The following is a 26,122-nucleotide window of genomic DNA, read 5'->3' as shown; positions in this document are numbered from 1 at the left end:
ATCTTCTAACCCCTCCGGATTGGCCTTCTTAGGAATAAGAGAGAGGAAAGAGTGGTTGGTTTCTTTATCCAGTCCTTACCCTCATAAAATTCCTTAAAAAATAGCAGCAGAACTTCTTTCAAAATTGATCAGAACTTCTTGAAAAAACCTAAATTCAGCTTATCCGGGCCAGGTGCTTTGTTACTATCCGAGTTAGCAATTACACCCCAGATTTCCTCTTCAGAAAAAGGCTTCTCAAGGGCCATTCTCTACTATTCCGAGAGTTGTAAAAAATCCAGGTCCAACTCCTCCACTTCCAATGTATTTTCCTGATTAAACAACCCCTTGAAAAAATGCACCACTGAAGTTTTAATTAATTTTGGATCAGAAATGTCTTCATTGTCTACTTTGATGGATTTGATACCATTTCTCCTTCCTCTACCTATTGCACATTGGTGGAAAAATCTAGTGTTCTTATCCCCATCCAAACTCCACTTCAATCTTGACTTTTGAAGCCAAATCGATTCCTCTTTTTTATACAAGTCCCATAGCTCTCTCTTTGCTTCCACCAAGTTCTTCATAGACACCATGGGTAGACCTTGTTGCAACTGAAGTTCCTTCTCATGAATTTCTTTCTCCAACCTATTTATTCTCCTAAGAATCTCTAAATACCCCTTCTTAGACCATCTCTTCACTGCTTCTTGTACTCCTATTAGTACAGTAGAGATCGGTTGTCTATTCTCCACACTACATAACTTGTGCAACTCTCCCTCCATCATCTTACAAAACCCATCCTCTTCCATGACATAGTTAAATAATTTAAACGGTTTCGGGCCCCAATTCCATCCCCTATTTTCCAGCAAGATGTTGTTATGATCTGAAACAGACCTTTCTAGGAGTTTTTGTGTTATCATGGGGAACACTGATAAAAAACTTTGATCCACTAGGAATCGATCTAGCCTCTCATAAGTTGGAATTTCTCTATTGTTGCACCATGTAAATCAACCTTCAACCATAGGCAAATCCACTAGATTAGCTTTGCTCACAAATTCTCTGAAAGAAAACATTGAAGCTAAATTCACTGCACCTCCAATCTTCTCCTCCTTTAACATAACCACGTTGAAGTCCCCTCCGAGACAGACTGGACTGTCTAAATTTCCCAAAAATAAAAGCAGCTCCCCAAAGAACACCTCCTTTTCTGAATCCACACTCGGTCCATACACATTTATGAACCAGCAAGACCCTAGTACCTCATCAATAACACCCTTAACTGCTACAAATCTCCTGTGAATGATCTCCTCTTGAACCTGACACCCTTTTTCATTCCATAAAGTAATCAGACCTCCTGCAGAACCTTCAGCTGCTGAAACTGCCGCAACTGTCAGCAAATTTCCTCCCATTTTTCTCACTACCGATTGATTCAACACTTCCATTTTCGATTCCTGAATGAATAAAAATAAAGGCTTTCTCTCCTCCACATCCCTCCTAACAGCTCTAGCCTTTACCCTCCTTCCCAAACCCCTAATATTCCAAGACATTAAATTCCAACTAGTCATCAATATCCAACTATAACCTTGAATTCCAGCACCCCTTAATTACCCCCATGTACTTCTCTCTCCTTCATCAAGGGAATCGTTTTGTTCATAAAAGCTTCTTTCCCCTCTAAATGTGACCCCTAACAGTTCACTTACGTTCCAGCACTCCAAAGCCTCTGCCCTATCCACCTCCTCATTATTATAAGCATGCTCCGAACTTGTACCAATACGGCTCCTAGATCCCCCATCCTTGATCGTGAATAAACACGTTTGTACTTACCTCTTCCCACTCTACTCCCAGGTACAGTCTTCCCATAATTTTTTTGAGAAGACATAGAAACAGACCCCACCTGCAGGGGAGTATGATACTGCACAGCATTGATTCCTGTTGTAGTAATAAACCTTGCTTAATCTCTCCTCTTGATCCAGCCCACTCCTCACCTGTACTACCGGGCCCCTATGAAGCCAACTTCCACAGTCAACTTTCTCATGCTCAATGGGAGGACCTCCCATACATTTCCCATTTTCTATCCCTTCATTAACTTCTTCTAACTTTTCTTGTTGGATAGAGACATCACCTGCCTCGGTCACTTCTTTGCACAGGTCAAACATATTTGTCGAAACGATTTTTCTTGGTATAGGTGAAATTTTGAAAACCACATTAATTCTTAATTATCCTCTTTTTAATTTAAAAACAAATGCAATTTAAAAGACCTCTCGTTTCGAAAAATTTTAGATTTCCTTTACGATCGAAAAATACGGTTTGAAGAGTCGCCACCAATCTTTGATTAGGGTGTGATTGGGCACCCAAAAATGCTTTGTCATTTTAAATAAAAATTAATTTTAATTAAAACAACAAATTAAGGTATGCGTTACCAAAAATTGAGTCCGGGAGTCGGTTACGTGTGGGGAAGGATTAGCACCCCCACAACGCCCTAAATCGGTACCTAGTCGATTAATTAACGTCTTTGCATTGATCTTTACAAATTCGAATTTATTTTGATTTTTGATCCCATAAAAAAATGTAAATTTAAAACGTTCAAAAACACTCAAGCAAATTAAATTAAAATTACCAAGTCATTTTAGAAAGATAAAGAATTTTCGATTATTTACAAATATCGAGACCAGATCTTAAAGATATAACAACCTTTTCTCGATATATTTAAATAAACGAACATTTCTTTTTCTCTCGTTCCCAAATTTTAGGTAATGAATCAATTTTTTTGGTTTCACTTTCGGGATACACTTTTATTTTAAAATCATTAAAAGCGGACCTCAAATCAGTTATGACTGCCCACTTAAAACAATTTTAAATTTAAAAGTATATTACCCTTAATCCAATTATATACTAACGTCAAGTTATGCAAATGAGGATATCATGCAAATTATGCAAAAGGTGGATGTCATGCAAAAATTAATTAAACAAAATTAAAAATATCATACAACGTGACATACAAAAAATATATATGTATATTTTGATTAAAAAAAAATCATAAAACATGCATATTAACATATAATGTACAAGTGTGACTCAAATACAAAAAATAAAAATGGAATACTAAACTATAAATTTTAAAAAATATATACATCATATTAAAGCAATGACTAAATTTAAACACACGTAAAATTAAACATACTGACTAAAAATCAAAACAGAGACTTAAATAAAACGAATATAAATATAAGGAACTTAAACTTAAATAATTCAAAATAGTAACCAAAACAAAAACTAGAAAATAACTAAGTTAAGACATAAAAAAAAATCAAGCCCTAAAGGTGACTAAATTACAAAAACGTTAAACTTAGAATCTAAAGATAGTTTACATCTAAAGTTACAATGGCTAAACACTAATTAATCCTAAAATGTTAATATAAAACCTAAGTAAAACTTAAACCTAAGCTAAACTAAATTGAACTCTGCCGCTCCTCACGTTTCCTCTTCATTATCCCTTTCTTCTCCGATTGTTCTTCTTCACCAACCTCACGACCACCGCTCAACGGTGACTACACTAAACCCCGACCACTATTGGACTGTTAACCGAAGCCAAACGACCATTGTTATTCTCTATTGTTCGAGTCTCTCCACCTCGGCGACTTCAACTCCGGCGACCATCTCTTCAACTAGGTAAATTGACTCCTCTCATACATGGCCAATATTTTAACAACCCTAGAAACGAACCTACCCCAACCCTAAACTTATTCTAAACCTAATCCTTAGCTACTGCCCTCTATCTCCTCATCACCCTTGGTCGAGCCCTCAAGACCTCCATGATCGTCGAATAAATACATATCCAACGATTCTAAACCACACTTACAACGCTTTTTAACCACTACCATAGCCACCAACGACTCTTAATGGTTTAACTACTTCCAATGGAGACTAAGCATGCTATCAACAAAGCTTAATTATACTGAAACGGAGGAAATGGCGGTAATTTTGGAAGAAGAAACACTGGACACAACTGTGATGACAGAGACAGTGAGCATGGAGCGATGACTGAAGACCTTAAATTCAGGTTTATGGTAAGGCTTTAGCTTCTAAAATTGTGATTAGCAAACATTGTTATAGTTAGTACTTTGATTCGATGTTGGTTCTATGGTTCTCTGTTATTGCTATCGGGTTGTTTAGATTCTACCATCTTGTTTTTTTATTCTCTATTTATTTTTCATTGTGAAATCTATTAAAACCAATAAAATATGCAACTATAAGTAATCATGAAGGGAAAATCTTACACGTATTGGATTTGCTTGGTATTGCTTTGAAAGAGAAAGAGCATTTTGTTTGTAGTAATTCTTTTCGTGCTTTTCTTTCCCTTTTCTCTCCTGTGTAAAACTCTCCCTTTTCTCTGCCTGTTGATCCTCTTTTTTTCTCATGCTTCTGGTGGTTAAATCAAAATTAAACCCCCCCCCACTCTCTACAAACTGCTCCCTCAATTGTTTTAGTTAACTGCTGATAACTGACCAGTTATCATACATGGCTGAAAATCCTTTTTTCTCTGATTGCAGTACATCAAAGCAGTTGCATGGTTAGACAGCTACAACCAACCAATCCATTGGTCCGGGCTTGCTCCGACTTGGCCCCGGACAAATCGAGCATCTACAGCTGCCCCTCTTTGCTCATTGTCGTATAACGAGAATAGAGCAAAGATCAAAAGATGATCGAATTTGTCCGGTCATGAAAACTTCAAAAGATTAAGCCACTCACTGTTACGTCGGGATAAATGAGACTTGAAACATCTTCAAATGACGGGTCCACTCCCTATTTCTCAGGGATTAAGGAACTCAAACAATCTTCTAAAAACGGGTTCGCTCCCTATTGCTTCAGGGAGTAGAACTCGAATAATCTTTTGCTTACGGGTTCGCTCCCTCTTGCTTCAGGGAGTAGAACTCGAACAATTTTCTGGTGTGATTCTGCTTCACTATTCTTCCATGAAGGCTCAACTTCGAGGGTTAAACCTGAAAATCAAACGTTGTCACTCATTAATGTATGCTTGAAGATTTGAAAAACATTATACTCGAAAAAATTAGAATTTAAGAGAATCTTTGAGAATCCATTTCTCTTGCGGGAGCTTGTCTCGCAACAACTAGATATGAAAATCTTCTTGGACTCGACAGCCATCTGAACCTCTCTCTTTCTAGGACCTTGAATTAGTTAATGACTCCTGATGCGCATTTCCTTTTAATCAATTGATCTGCTTCTTTGTACTCGAGAACCTTCGCTTTCTTCTCACATCTGATGACCTGATAATTTGCTCCAACTCTATTCCGAGAAGGCTTAAAATGGCCCGAAGGACTTATCATCTCACTCGAAAGACTTACAAATGACCCGAAGGATTTCATCATCATGCTCGAAAGACTTATTGATGGATTTGCTTCACTACTCTTCGGTGAAGGCTTACAAATTACCCGAATGAATTAATCATCATGCTCGAAAGACTTACTGATGGACCGAAGGACTTATAAATTGTGAAATTTTGAAAATCGCATTATTTGTTTTCAAAAATTTCATCTTCTCAAAACATCGTTTTTCATTTTCAAATTCTTTTGAAAACATCTTACCCGAAGGTTTTACGGATGGCCCGAAGGACTTATCATCTTGCTCTAAAGGCTTACAGATGACCCGAAGGATTTAAGCATCATGCTCGAAAGACTTACTGATGGCCCGAAGGACTTATAAATTGTGAAATTTTGAAAATCACATTCTTCGTTTTCAAAAATTCCATCTTCTTAAAACATCATTTTTTATTTTCAAATTCTATTGAAAACATCTTACCCGAAGGTCTTATGGATGGTTTGCTTCACTGCCTTTCGGTGAAGGCTTAAGTTTGACTTGCTCCAATCTCATGTGTGCAAGTCTTTCCAATCGATCGATTCACTTCTTTATACACAAATATCTTTGTTTTTCTTCTATATCTGATGGTCATCACTTCAGAGTAATGCTTCTTCTGTGGATTAGACCTCAATTCTTCAGGGTATGCCTCTCTAAATGTAACTCCTTGCGTTTGAGGTTGGAAATTTTCCCTTCAAACTTGTCGGGCTTTTGACATCATGAATCTTCTCTTTTCACGGGAAGATCTGTCAAAATCATGTATTTATGCATGAAACACTAATGCAATTAAATGTATCAGTGTAATGCATTTTCTTTTATGCAAATGATGTTTTCATGAATGCATAAATGTTGAATCAATTTTCACTTGGCTCCAGAGTGGTGAGCTTGATCTTCTTCTATTTGATCATTCTTTCAAGGGTCTACTTCATATGCTCGTGTAGCAACTCACGGTTTCCAACTTGCATCTTTGACAAGCCCTCTGATCTTCTTCTTGTCGTCTTTGTTTTCTTTCTTTATTTCGGAGAAAGTGTTTTCTCTCTCAACATTTTGCTATAGTAAGAAATACGACTGTGTTGCCCCATTTCCGTCCTTGGCTCAATTATGCTTTCAGAGTTGTTCTTCTAGGACTCTGCCATTGATCAATGCTCAGTTGATTTGCTTTACAAGGTAAGCTCTTCTCAAATTCACGGTCTGCCCCTAACACTTCAAGTTGTGAGGCTCATTCTCAATATCTTCTTGATCTGAATCTTGTCATCCCAACATGATCTGGGTTTCTGGTCATGCCCCAAAGTGCGTACTCTTGGATCTCTTTGTGCCCAACATATCATAACTTGAATGTTCTCATTCTCGTGTCACTACATAGTAGTGTTGTCAAGTAGTTTGAAGGCGTATCTTCACATTGTCATAAACACTTAAGTGCCTAATTTTTCTAACAAAATGTCTTGCATTTTATACAAGTTGTAATATGTGCCCCTTCTGGATAATGAGATCATCTTCTTCTTGATGGGTAATTGACAACGTCACAAGGAAATTTTATAAGTTTCATTCTTCATTCATTCTGTTCTCTTGGACCATCTACTTCAAGATCGTGGAATACTTCATGTTCTGGCATTGCTTATTCTTTTTCTCCAATAGAGGCATAATGAGTCTCACAAGCTTCAAGGACCTTTCACACTTGAAACTGTCATGTTTGAAAATGTTTTTCCCTTTTCTCTTATTATAGGGATCAAAGAATGAAAGAATTTTATAAAATATTGCCCCTTAATTCAGGCTCACAATCAAATCAAATCATAAACACGAGTTCAAAAAATATCAAAAGAATCAATAACTATTTAATTTTTCAGAGTTATAACTCTTTGACAAGTGTCAAAATTAATGGGTTGGCTTTAGTTGGCTTCCTATTTTTTAAGGTTTCAGCCAACAAACTTATATTTATTTCTCGGTCTTCGTGAACATCACAACATGCCCCTTCTTCTGGCTTGGTATTTTAATCGGATACGGACAAAATGACTCAACTTGCATAATCAATTACTAGACTTTATAGAACACTTCTATTTCAGTTCTCTGAAATCTTCCATTTGTTCAAGCCTCGTAGACTCCTCTAACAAAGGCAGTGCAGAAATATCGATCTAAAAATGAAATTCCTGAGTGCTCGTGTGAAGTTGACTATAACAGATTTTCCTTAACTCCCTTAGTCAATCTTTACGAAACTCCTTATTTAGAAAAACTTGATTTAATTTGCCATTGTCCTGGCTAGCTGAAATCAGCTTTATTGTAATTTGCCTCTATCGGGCTAGCTGAAGGGTTCGTCTCATCACAAAGTCTTTGACTTGACAATCACAGTGGAGCATACACCAAATGCCAGGTACCCGATCAAGGTCATGGTTTGAATATAATCTATTCATAAAGCCAGGGCTTTCGAGTTTCCTCTATAACCAATTGCTTAGCGGAATAGCTCAGCTTTATTGTATATATAATATCATCACCTTTATTAGGCTAGCTAAATTATGTCCATAAAGCCGGGGCGTTTAACCAATTGCTCTAGAGGGACAGCTCAAGCTTTATTGTATACATATAATTAATTTGGGTATACGGGTCCAATTTCTTAAGCTTGTCAAGAAGAATCTGTCATAGTCTAGGTGTTGTTGAAAGTCAGAAAATCTCATCGTTAGAGTTCAATTTCCAGTAACTGACCTAAACTAGATTCACCTACTCGACTATTTCATCCGTAAAGATCATAAGCATCATTGAACGTCATCAACAAAAGTGTGGTCTATTCAGTTTCGTGACATCATACACAAAAGATGCCCCACGTTGTCCGCTCCTATACATACCTGAATACCAAACCTATTGTTCATCTCCATTATGATAGAAGAAGGCTATATCGGTCCCTGAAATAAAAAGGTATGGTGTTCGATTGTATCTTCTGGGGATAAGGTCAAGGTCCTTGTTTTATCAGGTTTCAACCTTGTCATCTTGTCAAAGATTTATAACTCTAATCATTTAAAGAGTTTTTAATTCAGTTGATATTCAAAGAATTTCAAGTTGCAAATTCGATTTAATGCTTACCATCCTTAAAGTAACATGAATTATTTAAATATCATTATACAAAAAAACTGAGAAATGATGAAAAACAAGTTCAAACATGATTTTGCAAATGGAATAAAGCTTCATGATAGAATGAAATGATCTCTTCCTATCTAGGAGGCCTCATTACCCATCTAATGTCGTGGCACTTAACTCAACGGATGTTACATATTGCTCTTTGATGCCCCACTCGAGCTCGTCATCCACTGTTCCACCAATTCCTCTGTTAATGTCGCATTTGCCACAAGCATCTCTATCTCCTTTAACAGCGGCCTACAGTTTCCCGTAGAATGTCCCAATGCCCCAAGTGAAAATCACATACACTATCTTGATCATAGCTATGAGCAGAAGGGTCTGGTTGCACTTTCACTGGCCTTGGTGTGAGGTATTGACCTTCAATCAAATGGGATATAGATCTGAGATAGGAGTTTGGAACACTTTCAAAGCATTTTTTGATCTTGGGACTTTCTTTGAAAATCTCGAGTAACCCGCTACCCATTTTCTTTTACGGCTTTGAGAGCTCTTGACGTAACATTCATTCACCTCATCAGTTTGTTCTTTTTGATCGGTTGGGTTTTTAGAAGTGTCTTTCAAGTTTCCTTTGCTGATTGCATCCTCAATTAACTCTCCAGCTGTCATAAGATCCTTGAAGTTATTCGTCGACTTTCCCAACATTAACTCAAAGAAAGGAGCTGGAAGAGAATCGTGAAACATATATGATATTTCTTCTTCTAACAAAGGAGGTTGAACTTGTGCTGCCACTCCTCTCCATCTTAGGGCATATTCTTTAAAGCTCTCAGTAGCTTTCATTCTTATCCTTTGAAGGTCATGACGTTTTGGGGCTAAGTCTTTAACATATTGATATTGTCCCAGAAAAGCATCAGCTAGGTTGACCCATGTCTTGATCTGTTCTTTGTTCAAACGGTTATACCATACTATAGCCGGCCCAACAAGACTATCATGGAAGTAATGAATCAACATATTGTCATTATTTAGGTACCCTTCCATCTTTCTACAAAACATCTTTAGATGAATTATGGGACAACTAGTGCCATCATATTTCTCAAAATTAGGCACCCTAAATTCATGTGGGATGACCAAATCAGGGACCAAACTAAGTTCTCTAGCTTCTAACTCCTTGTGAGGGGCATTAACAATCTTCATATCTTCAATGGCTTCATTCAACCACCTGAATTTGTCTTCAAATTGTTCAAAATTGATGAGGCTCGTCCCTAGGTCTGAGTTAGACGCTCCAGGGCAAATTATTACTCTTGATGTACCAGTCTGATGAGATTGATTTCCTTTATCCTCTATTTTCTCTTTACTAGCAGCCTGTGGTACCAGTACATGGATCATTTGATTCGATACGCCTTGCAAAGAACCTGATGCTTGATTCCCCGTATCTTGTTGTGACCCGACTAACTGCTCTTGCAACTTATCTTGTGATCCCTTATGAAATTGCTCCATTGTTTCCATTTGCTTATTCATGACGATGAGGAAGTAGTATGAATGGATGATGTTGTTATTACCTTCACATAACCTTCCATAAATTATTTCTGTGTTTTTATAATTAATGCATGTAAAATGCTTAATAAATACATGTAATGCAAATGCAAATGCCAAATGCAAATACAAAGGTGTCATTCTAGAGTGACCATCTTAAAACAACTTTCATTGAACACAAAGGTTTCGGTGTTCATCAAACAACTTTACATATAACGGACAACTTTCACTCCGAACTTTTCTATCTCCTTCAAAAGCCAATTTAATTTCCACTCATGCTCGGGGGTTGAGTTGTCAATCTGCTTTAATTCTCTTGCAAAGCCAGCTAAATCAACCCATTTCTGAGCCACATTTCTTGCTTGGGTCATAACTTCTTTCATGACTTTGTCCCTTTTCTCTATCTTGAGTGCTGACTCTTGGAGCTGTAGACACTGCTGTTGAATCTTCCTTGTAAGAAAGTCATTGTGGTTATAAAGCTCTTGCATAAGATCACTATAATCATCCACAATCTCATCAACTTCTTGTTCTTGGCTCTAACGGCTTCTAGCTCAGCGTCATTCTCCCGCTTATGGCACTGATATGAGATTTCCATATTGGCAATGGATCTGTTCAACGTCTGAATTTCGGCTTGATATTTTCCCAAATTATCAACAACTATATTGCGTCTTCTTTCTGCAATATGTAATCATGAGAAAACTTCTCGGCTCGACCCTCGTGTACCTTACAATTCCTTCTCCACTGTTCAGCGTCATTCCTCAGTTTAGCGACTCCTGTTATCCACTCATCTAGTATATTTCCCATACCAGCAAATTTAAAAGCTTGATTGATCCTTTGAAAATCATCTCGCATGGCTTCCATCTCTCTGCTCAATTTATCATTTTCACTTCTTAAATGACGAATCAGAGCTTCGTATTTTGGCAAACAATTTTCTTCCTGGATTTCCTTACTGATACCCTTACCTTTGGTCACTGTTGGTTCAAACTCAACAGGATAATCTGTTTTCAAACTGGGTTGTCCTTTCAATTCAAACTCCAATACTCCATGATCTAGAAGAAGTTGGACTCGACGTTTGAAGGTAGAACAATTCTCAATAGAATGTCCTTGAACTCCAGCATGATATTCACAACGAACGTTGACGTCATACCAACTTGGATATGGAGGTTGCAAAGGTTTTACATAATGCGGTGCCACTTCTCGGGCTTCTAATAATTCATCATACAATTCTTTATATGATATTGGGATGGAATCACAACGAGATCCACCTCTCAACTTGGGTTGAACTAGAGTTTCCAGTTTTATTTCCCTTGTTGTTTGGAGTAAACTATCAAACACCAACGAGTTCTGACTGCATGTCTTCTTTTCATCCTTCTGAACTTCTATAGTTGCCATTATTTCCTTGTCATTTCCAAACAACTTGTTGATACGAACAATGATTATGCGTGATTTCTCATACTGACTAGAATCAACAGGTTCTAAAGTAGTCCCTTGCGTATCTGACACCTCGAGATTATTTTCATTTAGTTCTTTCTTTTCTTTTATAGAAGTCTCTCTTTCTTTGGACAAAATATATATTATATCCATCATCTTAGACATTTGCTCTTTTATCTCTCTTATCTCCTTGTGCTCTTCGTCAGACATATGATCTTTATGAGCGCAACTCTCCATTATTCTCGAAGCTTTCTTAGGATGCCATTTCTTGACTGTGTTATAGTCTGTTTGACCACGAAACCCCTTGTCCGTCATGAAAACCTTTTACTATGATGACCACTCACAAATCAACACCTTTTGAATATGTCATGATCATGCAATGCGGACAAAGAAAAAACAATATAGAAACAAGTTAGTACAAATGAGATAACAAAATGACAAAAAGCAACAATAACAAAATAAATAAATTAATGCTAATAAGAATGCAAATGCAAATGCAAATGCACATGCACAAGGTGTTAACCCTAAAAGTGACCACTATAGAACAACCTTCATTTAGACAACAAGAATTCAGTACACCATGTAGTCAAAATATAAATGTGATTCTTCATTTCTTCATTTCCTTGAGCCGTACTCTTCATGGAATCTAATATTGCCCCCAAAGTTGTCGGCGTACTTTATCACCTTTGATGACTTCAGATGTCTTTAAATTGAATCTTGAGGTCTCCATTTTTACTTTCAATACGAAGTGATCTTCATGTCTTTGTGAAGGGTATTCTCGTCCTTGGTATAATTGTATCTATCTCTTGAATCAACATCTTGGCCTTTGCCCCATTAAAGGAAGTCTTCAATCAGTTTGATTTCTTCATTCAGCAGATATTATTCTTCATGATCAGTCGAACATCTTTGTATCTCCCGGTTTTTACTACATGGTTGAGAATTTTTTGTCTCAATATGTCTAGCCTTCTCTTTAGTCAATCACTTGCAAATTAACACCTTGTGATGACATGAAGATGTAAATGCAATAAAATCAAAATAAAATAGACATATAACAAAAAATGGGTTAGTGCACATAATATAAACAACAAAAATAAGTAATAAATATCAAATAAAACCTACCCTCATATATTGGCTACCCAATCATACTTTAGTTGATCCTACCCAACATGATATCTACCCCATACTTTGTCATTCAAAAATCCTAACCGCATGATATCTAATTCGCATGTTGTTCGAGAAAAATAAACCTAACCGCATAATTTCTAGTTCGTATACATTTATTCAAAAAGCAAAATTAAATGACTCAAAAAGCTTTTCCTTGTGTACCCTCCTCACGGGACTCTTAAGGTTCGGGTTAGGCTCGACCTAAATTCGGGCTCTATGTTCACTATATGCTGGGTTCGGTTCTAAAGTAATAGGTTCTCGAATTGTCCTTGTCAGTGCCCCCTTGGGCTACCGAACCCTCAATCCTAGCCCATCACAGGCTTTAGGGGATCGAGTTCAATTTCGAGGGAACACACCTCCTTATGTCCATGCGGAGGTGATTACCATCACGAGGACCATAAGGCGTGAACTCCAGGAGCGATCCACTATCCCATGCGGAGGTGAAAACCACACGAGGGCATAGTCTCTCACTCCTACTTAAATAGGACAGAGCGGGGTTTTAGCTCATGTTATGAAAATGCAGCTGTGCAGTGTGTGAGGAAAAGCGAAAAACAAACAATAAAAACACTGAAAATCAAATCCCAAAACACACAATTATTCTGAAACCATTAGCAAACAGATCAGTACAACTATTTAATTGTTAATCGAATTAAATTAAAAAACCAAAATACAAACAAAACTTATTAAAAACTAAACAAGGGATCAAAAACCAAATTAAAATTAATTTATAACTTTCAATTGCAAAGACAATTAATTAATCGACTATCGGCCTGACTCTCTAAAAAAAAGGTCCCCAGCAGAGTCGCCAAGCTGTCGAAACGATTTTTCTTGGTATAGGTGAAATTTTGAAAACCACATTAATTCTTAATTATCCTCTTTTTAATTTAAAAACAAATGCAATTTAAAAGACCTCTCGTTTCGAAAAATTTTAGATTTCCTTTACGATCGAAAAATACGGTTTGAAGAGTCGCCACCAATCTTTGATTAGGGTGTGATTGGGCACCCAAAAATGCTTTGTCATTTTAAATAAAAATTAATTTTAATTAAAACAACAAATTAAGGTATGCGTTACCAAAAATTGAGTCCGGGAGTCGGTTACGTGTGGGGAAGGATTAGCACCCTCACAACGCCCTAAATCGGTACCTAGTCGATTAATTAACGTCTTTGCATTGATCTTTACAAATTCGAATTTATTTTGATTTTTGATCCCATAAAAAAATGTAAATTTAAAACGTTCAAAAACACTCAAGCAAATTAAATTAAAATTACCAAGTCATTTTAGAAAGATAAAGAATTTTCGATTATTTACAAATATCGAGACCAGATCTTAAAGATATAACAACCTTTTCTCGATATATTTAAATAAACGAACATTTCTTTTTCTCTCGTTCCCAAATTTTAGGTAATGAATCAATTTTTTTGGTTTCACTTTCGGGATACACTTTTATTTTAAATCATTAAAAGCGGACCTCAAATCAGTTATGACTGCCCACTTAAAACAATTTAAATTTAAAAGTATATTACCCTTAATCCAATTATATACTAACGTCAAGTTATGCAAATGAGGATATCATGCAAATTATGCAAAAGGTGGATGTCATGCAAAAATTAATTAAACAAAATTAAAAATATCATACAACGTGACATACAAAAAATATATATGTATATTTTGATTAAAAAAAATCATAAACATGCTATTAACATATAATGTACAAGTGTGACTCAAATACAAAAAATAAAAAGGAATACTAACTATAAATTTTAAAAATATATACATCATATTAAAGCAATGACTAAATTTAAACAACGTAAAATTAAACATACCGACTAAAAATCAAACAGAGACTTAAATAAAAACGAATATAAATATAAGGAACTTAAACTTAAATAATTCAAAATAGTAACCAAAACAAAACTAGAAAATAACTAAGTTAAGACATAAAAAAAAAATCAAGCCCTAAAGGTGACTAAATTACAAAAACGTTAAACTTAGAATCTAAAGATAGTTTACATCTAAAGTTACAATGGCTAAACACTAATTAATCCTAAAATGTTAATATAAAACCTAAGTAAAACTTAAACCTAAGCTAAACTAAATTGAACTCTGCCGCTCCTCACGTTTCCTCTTCATTATCCCTTTCTTCTCCGATTGTTCTTCTTCACCAACCTCACGACCACCGCTCAACGGTGACTACACTAAACCCCGACCACTATTGGACTGTTAACCGAAGCCAAACGACCATTGTTATTCTCTATTGTTCGAGTCTCTCCACCTCGGCGACTTCAACTCCGGCGACCATCTCTTCAACTAGGTAAATTGACTCCTCTCATACATGGCCAATTTTAACAACCCTAGAAACGAACCTACCCCAACCCTAAACTTATTCTAAACCTAATCCTTAGCTACTGCCCTCTATCTCCTCATCACCCTTGGTCGAGCCCTCAAGACCTCCATGATCGTCGAATAAATACATATCCAACGATTCTAAACCAACACTTACAACGCTTTTTAACCACTACCATAGCCACCAACGACTCTTAATGGTTTAACTACTTCCAATGGAGACTAAGCATGCTATCAACAAAGCTTAATTATACTGAAACGGAGGAAATGGCGGTAATTTTGGAAGAAGAAACACTGGACACAACTGTGATGGCAGAGACAGTGAGCATGGAGCGATGACTGAAGACCTTAAATTCAGGTTTATGGTAAGGCTTTAGCTTCTAAAATTGTGATTAGCAAACATTGTTATAGTTAGTACTTTGATTCGATGTTGGTTCTATGGTTCTCTGTTATTGCTATCGGGTTGTTTAGATTCTACCATCTTGTTTTTTTATTCTCTATTTATTTTTCATTGTGAAATCTATTAAAACCAATAAAATATGCAACTATAAGTAATCATGAAGGGAAAATCTTACACGTATTGGATTTGCTTGGTATTGCTTTGAAAGAGAAAAGAGCATTTTGTTTGTAGTAATTCTTTTCGTGCTTTTCTTTCCCTTTTCTCTCCTGTGTAAAACTCTCCCTTTTCTCTGCCTGTTGATCCTCTTTTTTTCTCATGCTTCTGGTGGTTAAATCAAAATTAAAAACCCCCCCACTCTCTACAAACTGCTCCCTCAATTGTTTTAGTTAACTGCTGATAACTGACCAGTTATCATACATGGCTGAAAATCCTTTTTTTCTCTGATTGCAGTACATCAAAGCAGTTGCATGGTTAGACAGCTACAACCAACCAATCCATTGGTCCGGGCTTGCTCCGACTTGGCCCCGGACAAATCGAGCATCTACAATATTTTCCGTACCTTTGTTTAAATTCAAACCCCCCACAGTAATTGTGTTTATCCCTTGTTGAGAACTTCTAACCCATTCGTCAACCCTATTTTGGGATTTTGACAACTCCTCTCCCACCTGCTCTTCCTACCTATTCTGCACTTCTTCATTTCTCCAATCCGAAGAACTTTCCTCCCATGGATCCTCTGCAACTTCTTCCTCCATATCTGTTTACTCAGGAAAAAAATCCTCCATGCATTCAACCTTAATTTTGATCATGAACTTCCTCCAATATGTATTGATGATGACATGTTCTGGAAAATCAAATGGACTCTCAACCCTTAGTAACAGTTGTGGCACTCTGCAATAAACTCTGTGCATTTTGATCTTGAATTCTAACTAACTTGCCCAATCTGGATGCTAAACTAGAAAAGAACAGGACCGACCAACAATTTAATGGGACACCAACCATTGAAATCGCACAATAAGCTAATGGGATACCCCCCTCTTCCACAACCGGCTCCAATAATTGAAACCAGAACAACAGAGCTTCCCATCTCTCTTCCATCGCAATTCTTCTCTCCTCGACCGACTGAAAAACTACAAGACACGCATTCTTCGTAAAACCCCACCTTATCACTTTCACTTTGAAGCCCTCATTCCGTAAGGCTTTCTGCACAAAGTCAACTTCGAAGATATCTTTGCAAATGCCAGTAAGTGAAGATTTCAACCATAATCTCTCTTCCACCGGGATAAAGACTTCCAAAGATTTATTCTCCTCTTTTTTATTCCCTTGACTGCTTACTTGATGACCCTCTGGAACTTTTTTCACCCCAGTTACCGTGTCTCTATACGTTCTTCCATCAAAGAACCTATTCATCCGCTCTATTTTCTCTGCCACCTGTGCTGGAGAAGTCATCCTTCTGCCTTTCAACTCACCTGTTCCTACTCTTTTGGAACCCGCCGCTCTAATCCCTTCACGACTCTTCATTTCAAATAGCTTATCATATTTAGCTACTGACACAGAAATTATCCTCCCGTCAACCTTGACATTATTCATCTTCTCCACTGCATTGCATAGATCCTTCTTGCTTGCAAAGTGAACGAACGCAAACATGCAATCCTTGTATTTCGGTCTGTTGTTAATAAAAGGAATAAACACCCTAATAACTTTGCCATGATAACTAAAATGTTCCCCTAATGCTCTTCTGCTCACTCTCCGACTAAGATTATCAACAAACGCAGACCAAGTACCCCCTCCATGGACCTCACTCTCTTTTCCATCAGAAAACTTGCACTCTCGCTCACTCACTATCTCCATTTTTTTTGTCTATTTCTTGTTTTTTACTTTATATTTTCAACTATAGAGTTTTGGGAGGGTTTTTAACTATGGCAAAGACTTCACCTTTTTTCATAAGTTACAGTAAATATTAATAGCATTTTATATAAGACTTGGCCCATGTCAACATATAGGACAAAGGGAGAAAAAAATCATGTAGCCAACCCAGCTACAGTGAGATTATGGCTAAATAGCATTCACTTACAAGTAGATAAAATAACAAATAAAAAGAATCTACAGACCTTTTCCACATCTTATGCGCATAACTGCTTCCCAGGCTGTTTCCCTAGTGAGGTCTCTGGCTAATTCATGCCTCAGTTTCTCTCCATGAATGCTTGATTGGAAGCTTGGATAATAATACACTTGACCTCCAGTATATTTTGCCACGGTTCCTACATTGGAATTTATAAAAGAGATATCCACTATCACTAAAAGCTCTTATAAACATCTATATTATCTATATCGGAAAAGGCAGTGTTTTTTTCACCTAATGAGGCTATGTCGGTGTATTTATCACTGAAGGCATAAATATTAACCCCTATCTGGTACTTCGTAAGATCAGCAGCCATTTACTTGTAGAAGGGATCTTCTGGTAATCTTAAGATTTGTTCCTTATCAGTTCCATATACACGAAGATCATCCCCACGCAACTTCAAGCACCCAACTCCCAAGGAAGGCAATGAGTTCTGGAATATTAGCAGCTTTCCCCCAAGTCGACTCTACGGTAAATAGAAAGTCAAACAACCAATATACAATACAAACATCAGCAAGAAACTAAAAAAAATGCTATCATTGGTAAAGGCTAATGGTAGAAATAATTGAGAAAATAACATACCATAACCATGAATGCTGCCTTAAGTGCAGGACCAAAAGCAGATTCCATATTCACATTTTCCTGAAACATTGAGGGCAAACTATCCAGGAATGTTTCAACCACATTTCTAAAATCAGACAAATTAACAAGGAGATCATCTGGAAATGGGACAAATATATCATCCAGATCTAAAACCACCATCATTTGAGCCTGTGTAAAAGATGACTGCAAAAACAAAAAAAAAAGTACAAGTTTTATTGAAGTATTTGACTGAAATGGAAAAAAATCTTATCTAGGAAAAACATCTCCATTGATCTCAGAAATCACTTGCCTTCATATTGTAAAAATGAATGGTGCTATCATAAGTAATGAAACCAATCTGTGTTCTGGGGAAACCAGGCAGCTCATCCATATATGAACGTATAGTTTGAGCAACAACCTAAAAGATACATTATAAGTCGGCAGAAACCATTACATGGATATACAATGTAAGGAGAAAAAAACAAAAGGGGGAGAAGAGCAGTGTGGCTTATCAAGCTACATATTATCACAAGAATTTGATCAACTATGATTGAAAAATGTAGAAATCAGAGTAATTCTCTGTTTTTTCATATATTTTCAATAGAACAGATTACATCTTTATATACAAATTATCGCTCTAAAGTAGGAAACACTTAAGAAATGAAAGATACTAATCCTAGGATATGATCCCTTAAAATAAGGAATTGTATAAATATATGTACAGAATCTTTTAACTAAATGAATGATATCAAATCATAACAAATCATATCTTTATAATTCCTACACTCCCCCTCAAGCTGGAGAATATACATTGTATAATCCCAGCTTGAATAGGAATTTATTGAAAGCAGGCTTTGGAAAAGCCTTAGTAAGAATGTCTGCAACTTGTTCTTCTGAAGGAATGTATGAAATTGTGACTGTCTTTTTGTTAACTTGATCAACTATAAAATGCCTATCAATCTCAACATGTTTTGTCCGATCATGTTGAACTGGGTTCTTGACAATTTGAATAGCATATTGATTATCACACAAGACTTCAAAGTGATCCTCTTGATTAGTGTCAAGTTCTTTCAGTAGTTTAAGTAGCCAAATTCCTTCGCATATTCCCAATGCTAGTGCTCTGAATTCAGCTTCAGCACTACTTCTTGAAACGACAGATTGTTTCTTACTTCTCCAAGTTGTAAGATTACCCCAAACAAATGTGCAGTAGCCACTAGTGGATCTCCTTTCAGTAAGGTCTCCGGTCCAACTAGAGTATGTAAAAATGCAGGAGTGTTGTTATCTCTTGCAGTGAACTCCAATTGGCCTCTACATCAACTTGACGTTAAAAATGCATTTCTCAATGGTGATCTGGAAGAGGAGGTGTATATGAGCATACCGCCAGGATTTGAGAAGAAACTTGGCAGTAACAAAGTATGCAGATTACATAAGTCACTATATGGACTCAAACAATCACCAAGAGCTTGGTTTGACCACTTTGGAAAGACAGTTATCAGTTATGGCTTCTTGCAGAGTCAAGCTGATCACACAGTATTTTATAAACATTTAAAAGATGGTAAAGTTGCAATTTTGATTGTTTATGTTGATGATATTATTCTCACTGGTGATGATGAAACAAAATTAACTATTCTGAAGAAAAGACTAGCAAAGGAGTTCCAAATTAAGGACCTGGGAGCTCTTAAGTATTTCCTTGGAATGGAATTTGCAAGATCTAAGGAAGACATATTTGTCAATAAGAGAAAATATATTCTTGATCTCCTTGGAGAAACAGGTCTACTTGGTTGTAAGATGGTTGAAACTCCGGTTGAGCCAAACTTGAAGTTACAAGCTGCTAAGGTTGAAGAAGTAAAGGACAGGGAACAATATCAGAGACTTGTAGGAAAGTTGATTTACTTGTCTCATACACGGCCTGATATTGCTTTTGCAGTTAGCATGGTAAGTCAATTCATGCACTCACCAGGGGCGGAGCATTTCAAGGTCGTCTATAGGGTCTTAAGATATTTGAAAGGAACTCCAGGAAGAGGCTTATTATTCAAGAAACATGGACATCTTCAAGTTGAAGTCTACACAGACGCAGATTGGGCAGGAAGTGTTACAGACAGAAGATCAACGTCTGGATACTATTCCTTTGTTGGAGGAAACCTAGTTACATGGCGGAGTAAAAAACAAAATGTGGTAGCTAGAAGTAGTGCTGAAGCAGAATTCAGAGCCGTTGGCCATGGAATTTACGAGGCGATGTGGATAAAAAGGATTCTTGAAGAATTGAAGTTTTCTTACTCGACTCCAATGAAGGTCTATTGTGACAACAAAGCTGCTATTGCTATTGCTCATAATCCAGTTCTTCATTATCGCACGAAACATATAAAAGTGGATAAACATTTCATCAAGGAGAAAGTCAATGCGGGAATCATAAGCATGACATATCTTCCAACTGATGTACTAACGAATGGACTACACAAGAAGCAATTTGGTAATCTGACTAGCAAGCTGGCTATGGAAGATATCTTTAAACCAGCTTGAGGGGGAGTGTTGGAAATTTTGTCATTGAAAGCCTTGATTTAGTCATAATCTGTGAGATATTCTAGGATTTATTTTCTATGTAAATATAGAAAGTAAAAGATGTAAATCAAGAAAAAGTATGAAAGTAGAAGCTGTCAAATATTGGCTCTAATTAGTTTTTTTTTTGTAATTTCCCTCTGTATAAAAGGAGCCTTGTATTCATTCAAGAAATATGACATATTATTTTTTCATTCTTTTCTAATTTATAACCCTTCTTAAGTGAAGAATACCCAACCGGTACACACTTTAATGATTTAGGATCTAACTTTGACTTATTAGGAGCAATGTTTTGGATAAAAACAGTACAACCAAATATTTTAAGTGGAAGGATGGGGGAGATAGGTTTAAAATAGGGAAAGTATTGCAAAAATATAGATTGAGGTGCTTGAAATTGTAAAACCTTACTAGGCATTCGATTGATTAAATATGTGGCAATTAATAAGGCTTCCCCCACAAATATTTTGGAACATTAGTGGTAAATAGAAGAGAATGAATAACTTCAAGGAGATGACTATTTTTTCTTTCGACAATATTGTTTTATTGTGGAGTGTCAACACAAGAACTAATTTGAACTATGCCATTTTCCCTGAAAAACGCACCCAAAGATTTAGCAAAAATTTTACTGCCATTATCAAATTTGAAGAGCTGGATTTTAGTCCCAAATTGAGTGAGAGCCATATTATAAAATTGGGTAAAAACATCAGCAGTTTTAGATTTATCTTTTAGCAAATAAGTCCAAGTTATCCTACTATGATCATCAATGAAAGCGATAAACCACTTACAATTATCAGTATTCTTCACCCAAGAATAGCCCCAAATATCACTGTGGATCAAAGCAAAAGGGTGAGAATGCTTATATGTAGAAGGAGAATAAGTTGATTTAGTATGTTTGGCAAGAGAGCAAACTTTGCAAGAAAAAGAATTTGGCCTTTTATGAATGAATAGAGCAGGAAAAACTTTTGCAAGATAGTGGAAACTATGATGGCCTAAACAATAGTGTCATAACATAACATTATCAATTTTTTCTAAAGCGGTGAAAGATTTCGAGATTTCGGTTTTAGTAGAGGCAGGAAGAATATAGAGACTATTCTGCAAGCTGGCCTTACCAATCATCTTCTTCGAGTTCAATTCCTGCAAAGTACAATCAATATAATTAAAAATTACAGAGCAGTGCAAGTCAGTGGAAAGTTTACTAACGGAAACAAGATTGCAAGCCAGATTTGGTACGAAGAGGACATTTTTAAGTACAATCTTGTCATTGAGAATAACAGTGCCATGTCCTTCTATTTTGCACAAGGAACCATCAGCCGTTTTGACAGCTTTACCAAAGTTTGGAAAAAATTGCAAAAACAAATCCCTATTACCAGTCATATGATCCGTAGCACCAGAATCAAGGATCCAATAGGGGTCAACTGGGAGGAGAAAAAAATTGTAGCATGAGGTTTACCTTCTGGTTCTTTCATGACCAGATTACCTTCTGATTGAGCAGCAGAACCATAAAATTTTTTTGGATTCGAAGTGATCTCCAGAGTAGTAGAAGAAGTTGCAGACATCATCTAGGTTGGAAAGTACAACCAGGATGAACAATCAGCTAAATAAGTTCTACTCTTTCCAACAAACCCACAGTAATAAAGCATCATGGTTGACCCATATTTCTCTATAGATTTCATGGCAAGACAAAAGATTCTTGTAAACCTTACTTTATAACCATATTTGAGACCAAGTTGTGGCGAAGACCCCACATCTATCACTTCCAAATTGTATAAAATGTATGAGACAGACACTACATAACCCAAGCCATCATTTCATACAGAATATCAGAACAATATTGAGCACCAATAGCTGATCAGAAAAAGAGAAGCCTCCTCAACTGTAATTCACATGTTCTTAATTCGCATTACAATCAGAAAAAAATGCCTTTATAAAATTCCTATTAGAATAACACAATACTTTATTACAAGAAGTCATGTTAAATAATTAACCGCCTTAAAGGAAATGCTTACCTCAATCATGCCACTTCTTACTGCAGATATTGAAACATCAATGAGGAAAAAGTAAAGTGGCGGCATTGGAGGCCGAACCATGTATTCAGTTGGTGCAACAAATTCCACACTGCCTTTTATAAGCTCGGACCGCTGATCCAAATCAATTCTTCTTCCAGTGGAATCGAAGTTGGCAAAATACTCACCAGGAACTGAACATGGAAGTTGAATTAAATAAGCATATGCTTTGTAGTTCTAATTATTAAAGAGATCTACCCAGGAAAGAAAACTAATTGGATGCAACATAAAATAAACAAAAATTACATTGCCAATAAAGAACAGTTAGTTAACATGTTACGTGAAATCCCAAACCACACCCTATCATTAACACAAAAGTGCAAAATGCATTTTGCACTTTACCAGTGAGCTGAGAAAGTTAGAAGTTAGGAAATATGCCCATAACAATCAAGCATACAGAAGACCGATATATTTACTGCAAGTCTATAAAAGTGAGTAACGACTCCATTGCCCTCCAACAATATTTGACATTCCAAAAACAAAAGAAATGCAGATAAAAGATAACAGAATGTAGAGCATAGAAAATGATGCCATAAACATCAGTCACAACTAGAACACTTGATGTAACTCATTGCACTTTCAATCGTTGAATTCTATAGGAAGTGTTCTATAATCAAATGTTGGGTCAATTGATCCAGGCACGGATGCAACAGAGAGTGAACTAAAATATTCTGTCAAGCTTTGGACACCTCCAATAGGAGGTGCAGAGCCTGGATGTTGCATTTGGTCCCTTGATTGGTATCCCAAGTTACTAGCTACTGGTGGAGGAGGACCATAACTTCCCTGCTGATTAGGAAAGGGGGAAGGCATTGCACGTGGAGGCATAAAACTTCCTTGCAGAGTAGGAAAAGGTGGTGGGGCTTGTGAAACTGCAGGCTGCTTGTTTGGATATCCGGGAAAAGGTGGCTGGAAATTGGGTCTAGGCCCTGATATCGACAAATCAGATGGAGGTTGAGGAACATTCATACTGCATGGAGGGAATTTTTTATTTTGTGGTGGAGATCCCATTGGAACAAGCGGTACTTGTGTATGTGGTCGGAAAAAAGGCGGCGGCACTGATACTTGACTTGCAGGAGGTTGAAATGGTGGCTGGCCCACAAGTGGTGCACGATTAGGGGGAATTTGGGTAGCTGAAGGAAACGGATGTGTTGGAAATTGCTGATAAGGCACCCCATAAGGTGGAACAGATTTTATGGGTGGAGATGGAACTGATGGATCACTAAAACGACCAGGTGGGCTAGGTCCAGGTGTTGAGAAAGATGTCATATTCGGGGGTGCACCAAGTGGAGTAGGTCTAAAATTGCTGCTTTCTGATCCTGTCACAGGACCATATGATGAAAAAGGTCTCACAGTGGGAGGAGCGGAAGCAAAAGGTGTAGAGGAAGGTCTCATGGGAAAATTTGGTTGACCGGGGTTTTCAGTCCCCATTATTATCAGTAATATGACTAAGTTTTTTAAGCACTCTTACAACTAATCCTGCCAGGAGAAGTAATATCAAAATAGTGAGCATTCGCAAAAGAAAATTAAAGAAAGTACATTTAGTTGAATCACCCAGAAAAAAAAAAGCAAGATTTTTCCGTAGACATCACCAATGATTCTTTTCAAGAATCAAGCAGCACCATACGCACCAAGAAAAACTAAATATTTCCAATTTGTACTTTTTTCTGAAACATTATCATGCTCAATAATTCCATGCATCCAACAAAAGGAAGGGGAAATGGTACAATCGCCTTCATGAATCTACAGAAAATTTTAAATAAGAATACCGCTAATTCAACCAAAAAGGGGGGGTGAACTCAAGCACATCCTTGAGTCTGAGACAAAAGTGTTGTATAAAAAGCATAACCTTACTTGATAAATTGACTTCCAAATAGAAAATACCTTAAATATGATGATTTAAAGATCACATATAACATAATTGAAGTCAAAAGGGTTTGATTCCTTTATTTTAACAAAATTTTATTCAGTTTTAAGCATTCAATATTTGCATCATAACCGTGACACACAGTTTAACAATCCATAAAAGATTCAAATTCATAATCATCCCTAAACTGAATTTCCAATCAACTAATCCACAATTCTATTTCCTTTTACACTAACTCAGCTTCAGCTTTGACTAAAAATTTTATTCTCTTTTAAAAAAAAACTCAAGACTACCTTTCCGGAAACAATCAAAAGCTACAAAAATGAAGGGAAAAAAACAATACTAACCGTCGTTGTATTGAGAGGCGTAGACCTCCAGTGACAGGCCGTGAAAGATCTACACGATGATTTCCAAGAAACTGCGGATCAAATAAAAAAATGACGGCTTCTTGAAGGGACTTGAGGAAGGCGAGATCTAAAGAGAGAATGAGAACTTGCTTTAGGAATTTGCAGATCGAGGAGAGAAAGGAGGTTTAAAAATAAATAAATAAATAAATAAAAAAGAAGTAATTTTACGTCGTTTTTCTCTTATTATTGTTTTAATGAGGTCGTTTTGGATAGCTGGGGGTATTGTTTATTTGATAATTCTCTGTTCTTGCTTGGCTGGCCTGCTGGCATCGGCAGGAGTCCAGTTTTTTTTTTCTTTTTTGCCTTATAAATAAGGGTAAAGTATAGTAATGGTCACTGAACTTTTCTAAAACTTGTATTTAGGCCCCTAACTTTTAAAACTTACAATACAATCCTTCAATATTTAGTCTGTTTGCAATATGGTCCCCAATGTAACCGGTCGTTTGACACCATTACACTACCGTTAGAAGAATATGATGTGGCAGTCCTTCAACATTTAGTTCGTTTGCAATATGGTCATTGAACTTTTAAGGCTCTTGCATTTAGGTCCCTAACTTTTAAAACTTGTAACTCAGTCCTCAATTTTTATTCTAAACCCCAAATTCTAAAATAATTCTTTACATTTTAAATCTCAAATTCTAAAATAATTTAATTTAGGGTTTAGAATATAATTAAAGTATTTTAGAATTTGGGTTTAGAATGTAATTGAAGTGTTTTGGAATTTTGAACATGAATTTTCTATTTGATAATGTTTACTTTAATATAAATTTGAGGTTTGTTGCATGCACATCCAACAACTGCCGCACTTTGTTCATTAAAAGTGCACCTATCACGTTTATTGCATAAATCGTTGAAGTGGAAGTAATAAGGCCAATTTGTCTTGTTCGTACCTGTCGCACTTTGGTATGATAATCCAATAGGTTTGGATGGAACTTGAGCATGCACATCCAATGACTGCGAAAATAGTAAAGAGTTTTAGTTCATAGGACTACAACATACAACCAAGCAATAACTAAAATAAACCAAGAATATCAATTAATAACTCATTCAAAAGGAGGACTTAATAAATAAAGGGAAAGAGGTTCGGTCATAGTCACTCCAAAAGCTAATGCGTTAAATGGGTTGTTTAAGATAGACATTAGATGCCAAATACAATATTACCAGTTGTAAATACACTAGTGGCCTACCCTTTTAACATATAATTGCTTCTAATGCTCCATGTTTAATGTTCCTCAATAGCCAAACATAATTAGAATCTAAAG

General features: G+C 36.4%; 1 pseudogene; it reads right to left on the bottom strand.

Moving 5' to 3' along the window:
- The window catches only part of LOC120146194, a 29,323-nt pseudogene extending 5,271 nt beyond the window's left edge, over positions 1-24,052 (bottom strand).
- Positions 24,053-26,122: the final 2,070 nt, after the last annotated feature.

This window comes from Hibiscus syriacus, unplaced genomic scaffold, assembly GCF_006381635.1.
Source record: "Hibiscus syriacus cultivar Baekdansim isolate YM2019G1 unplaced genomic scaffold, ASM638163v2 tig00110903_pilon, whole genome shotgun sequence".
In the NCBI taxonomy this organism is placed as follows: Eukaryota; Viridiplantae; Streptophyta; class Magnoliopsida; order Malvales; family Malvaceae; genus Hibiscus; species Hibiscus syriacus.
The sequence above is the reverse complement of the archived record's forward strand: the minus strand, read 5'-3'. Positions and strand labels throughout refer to the sequence as shown.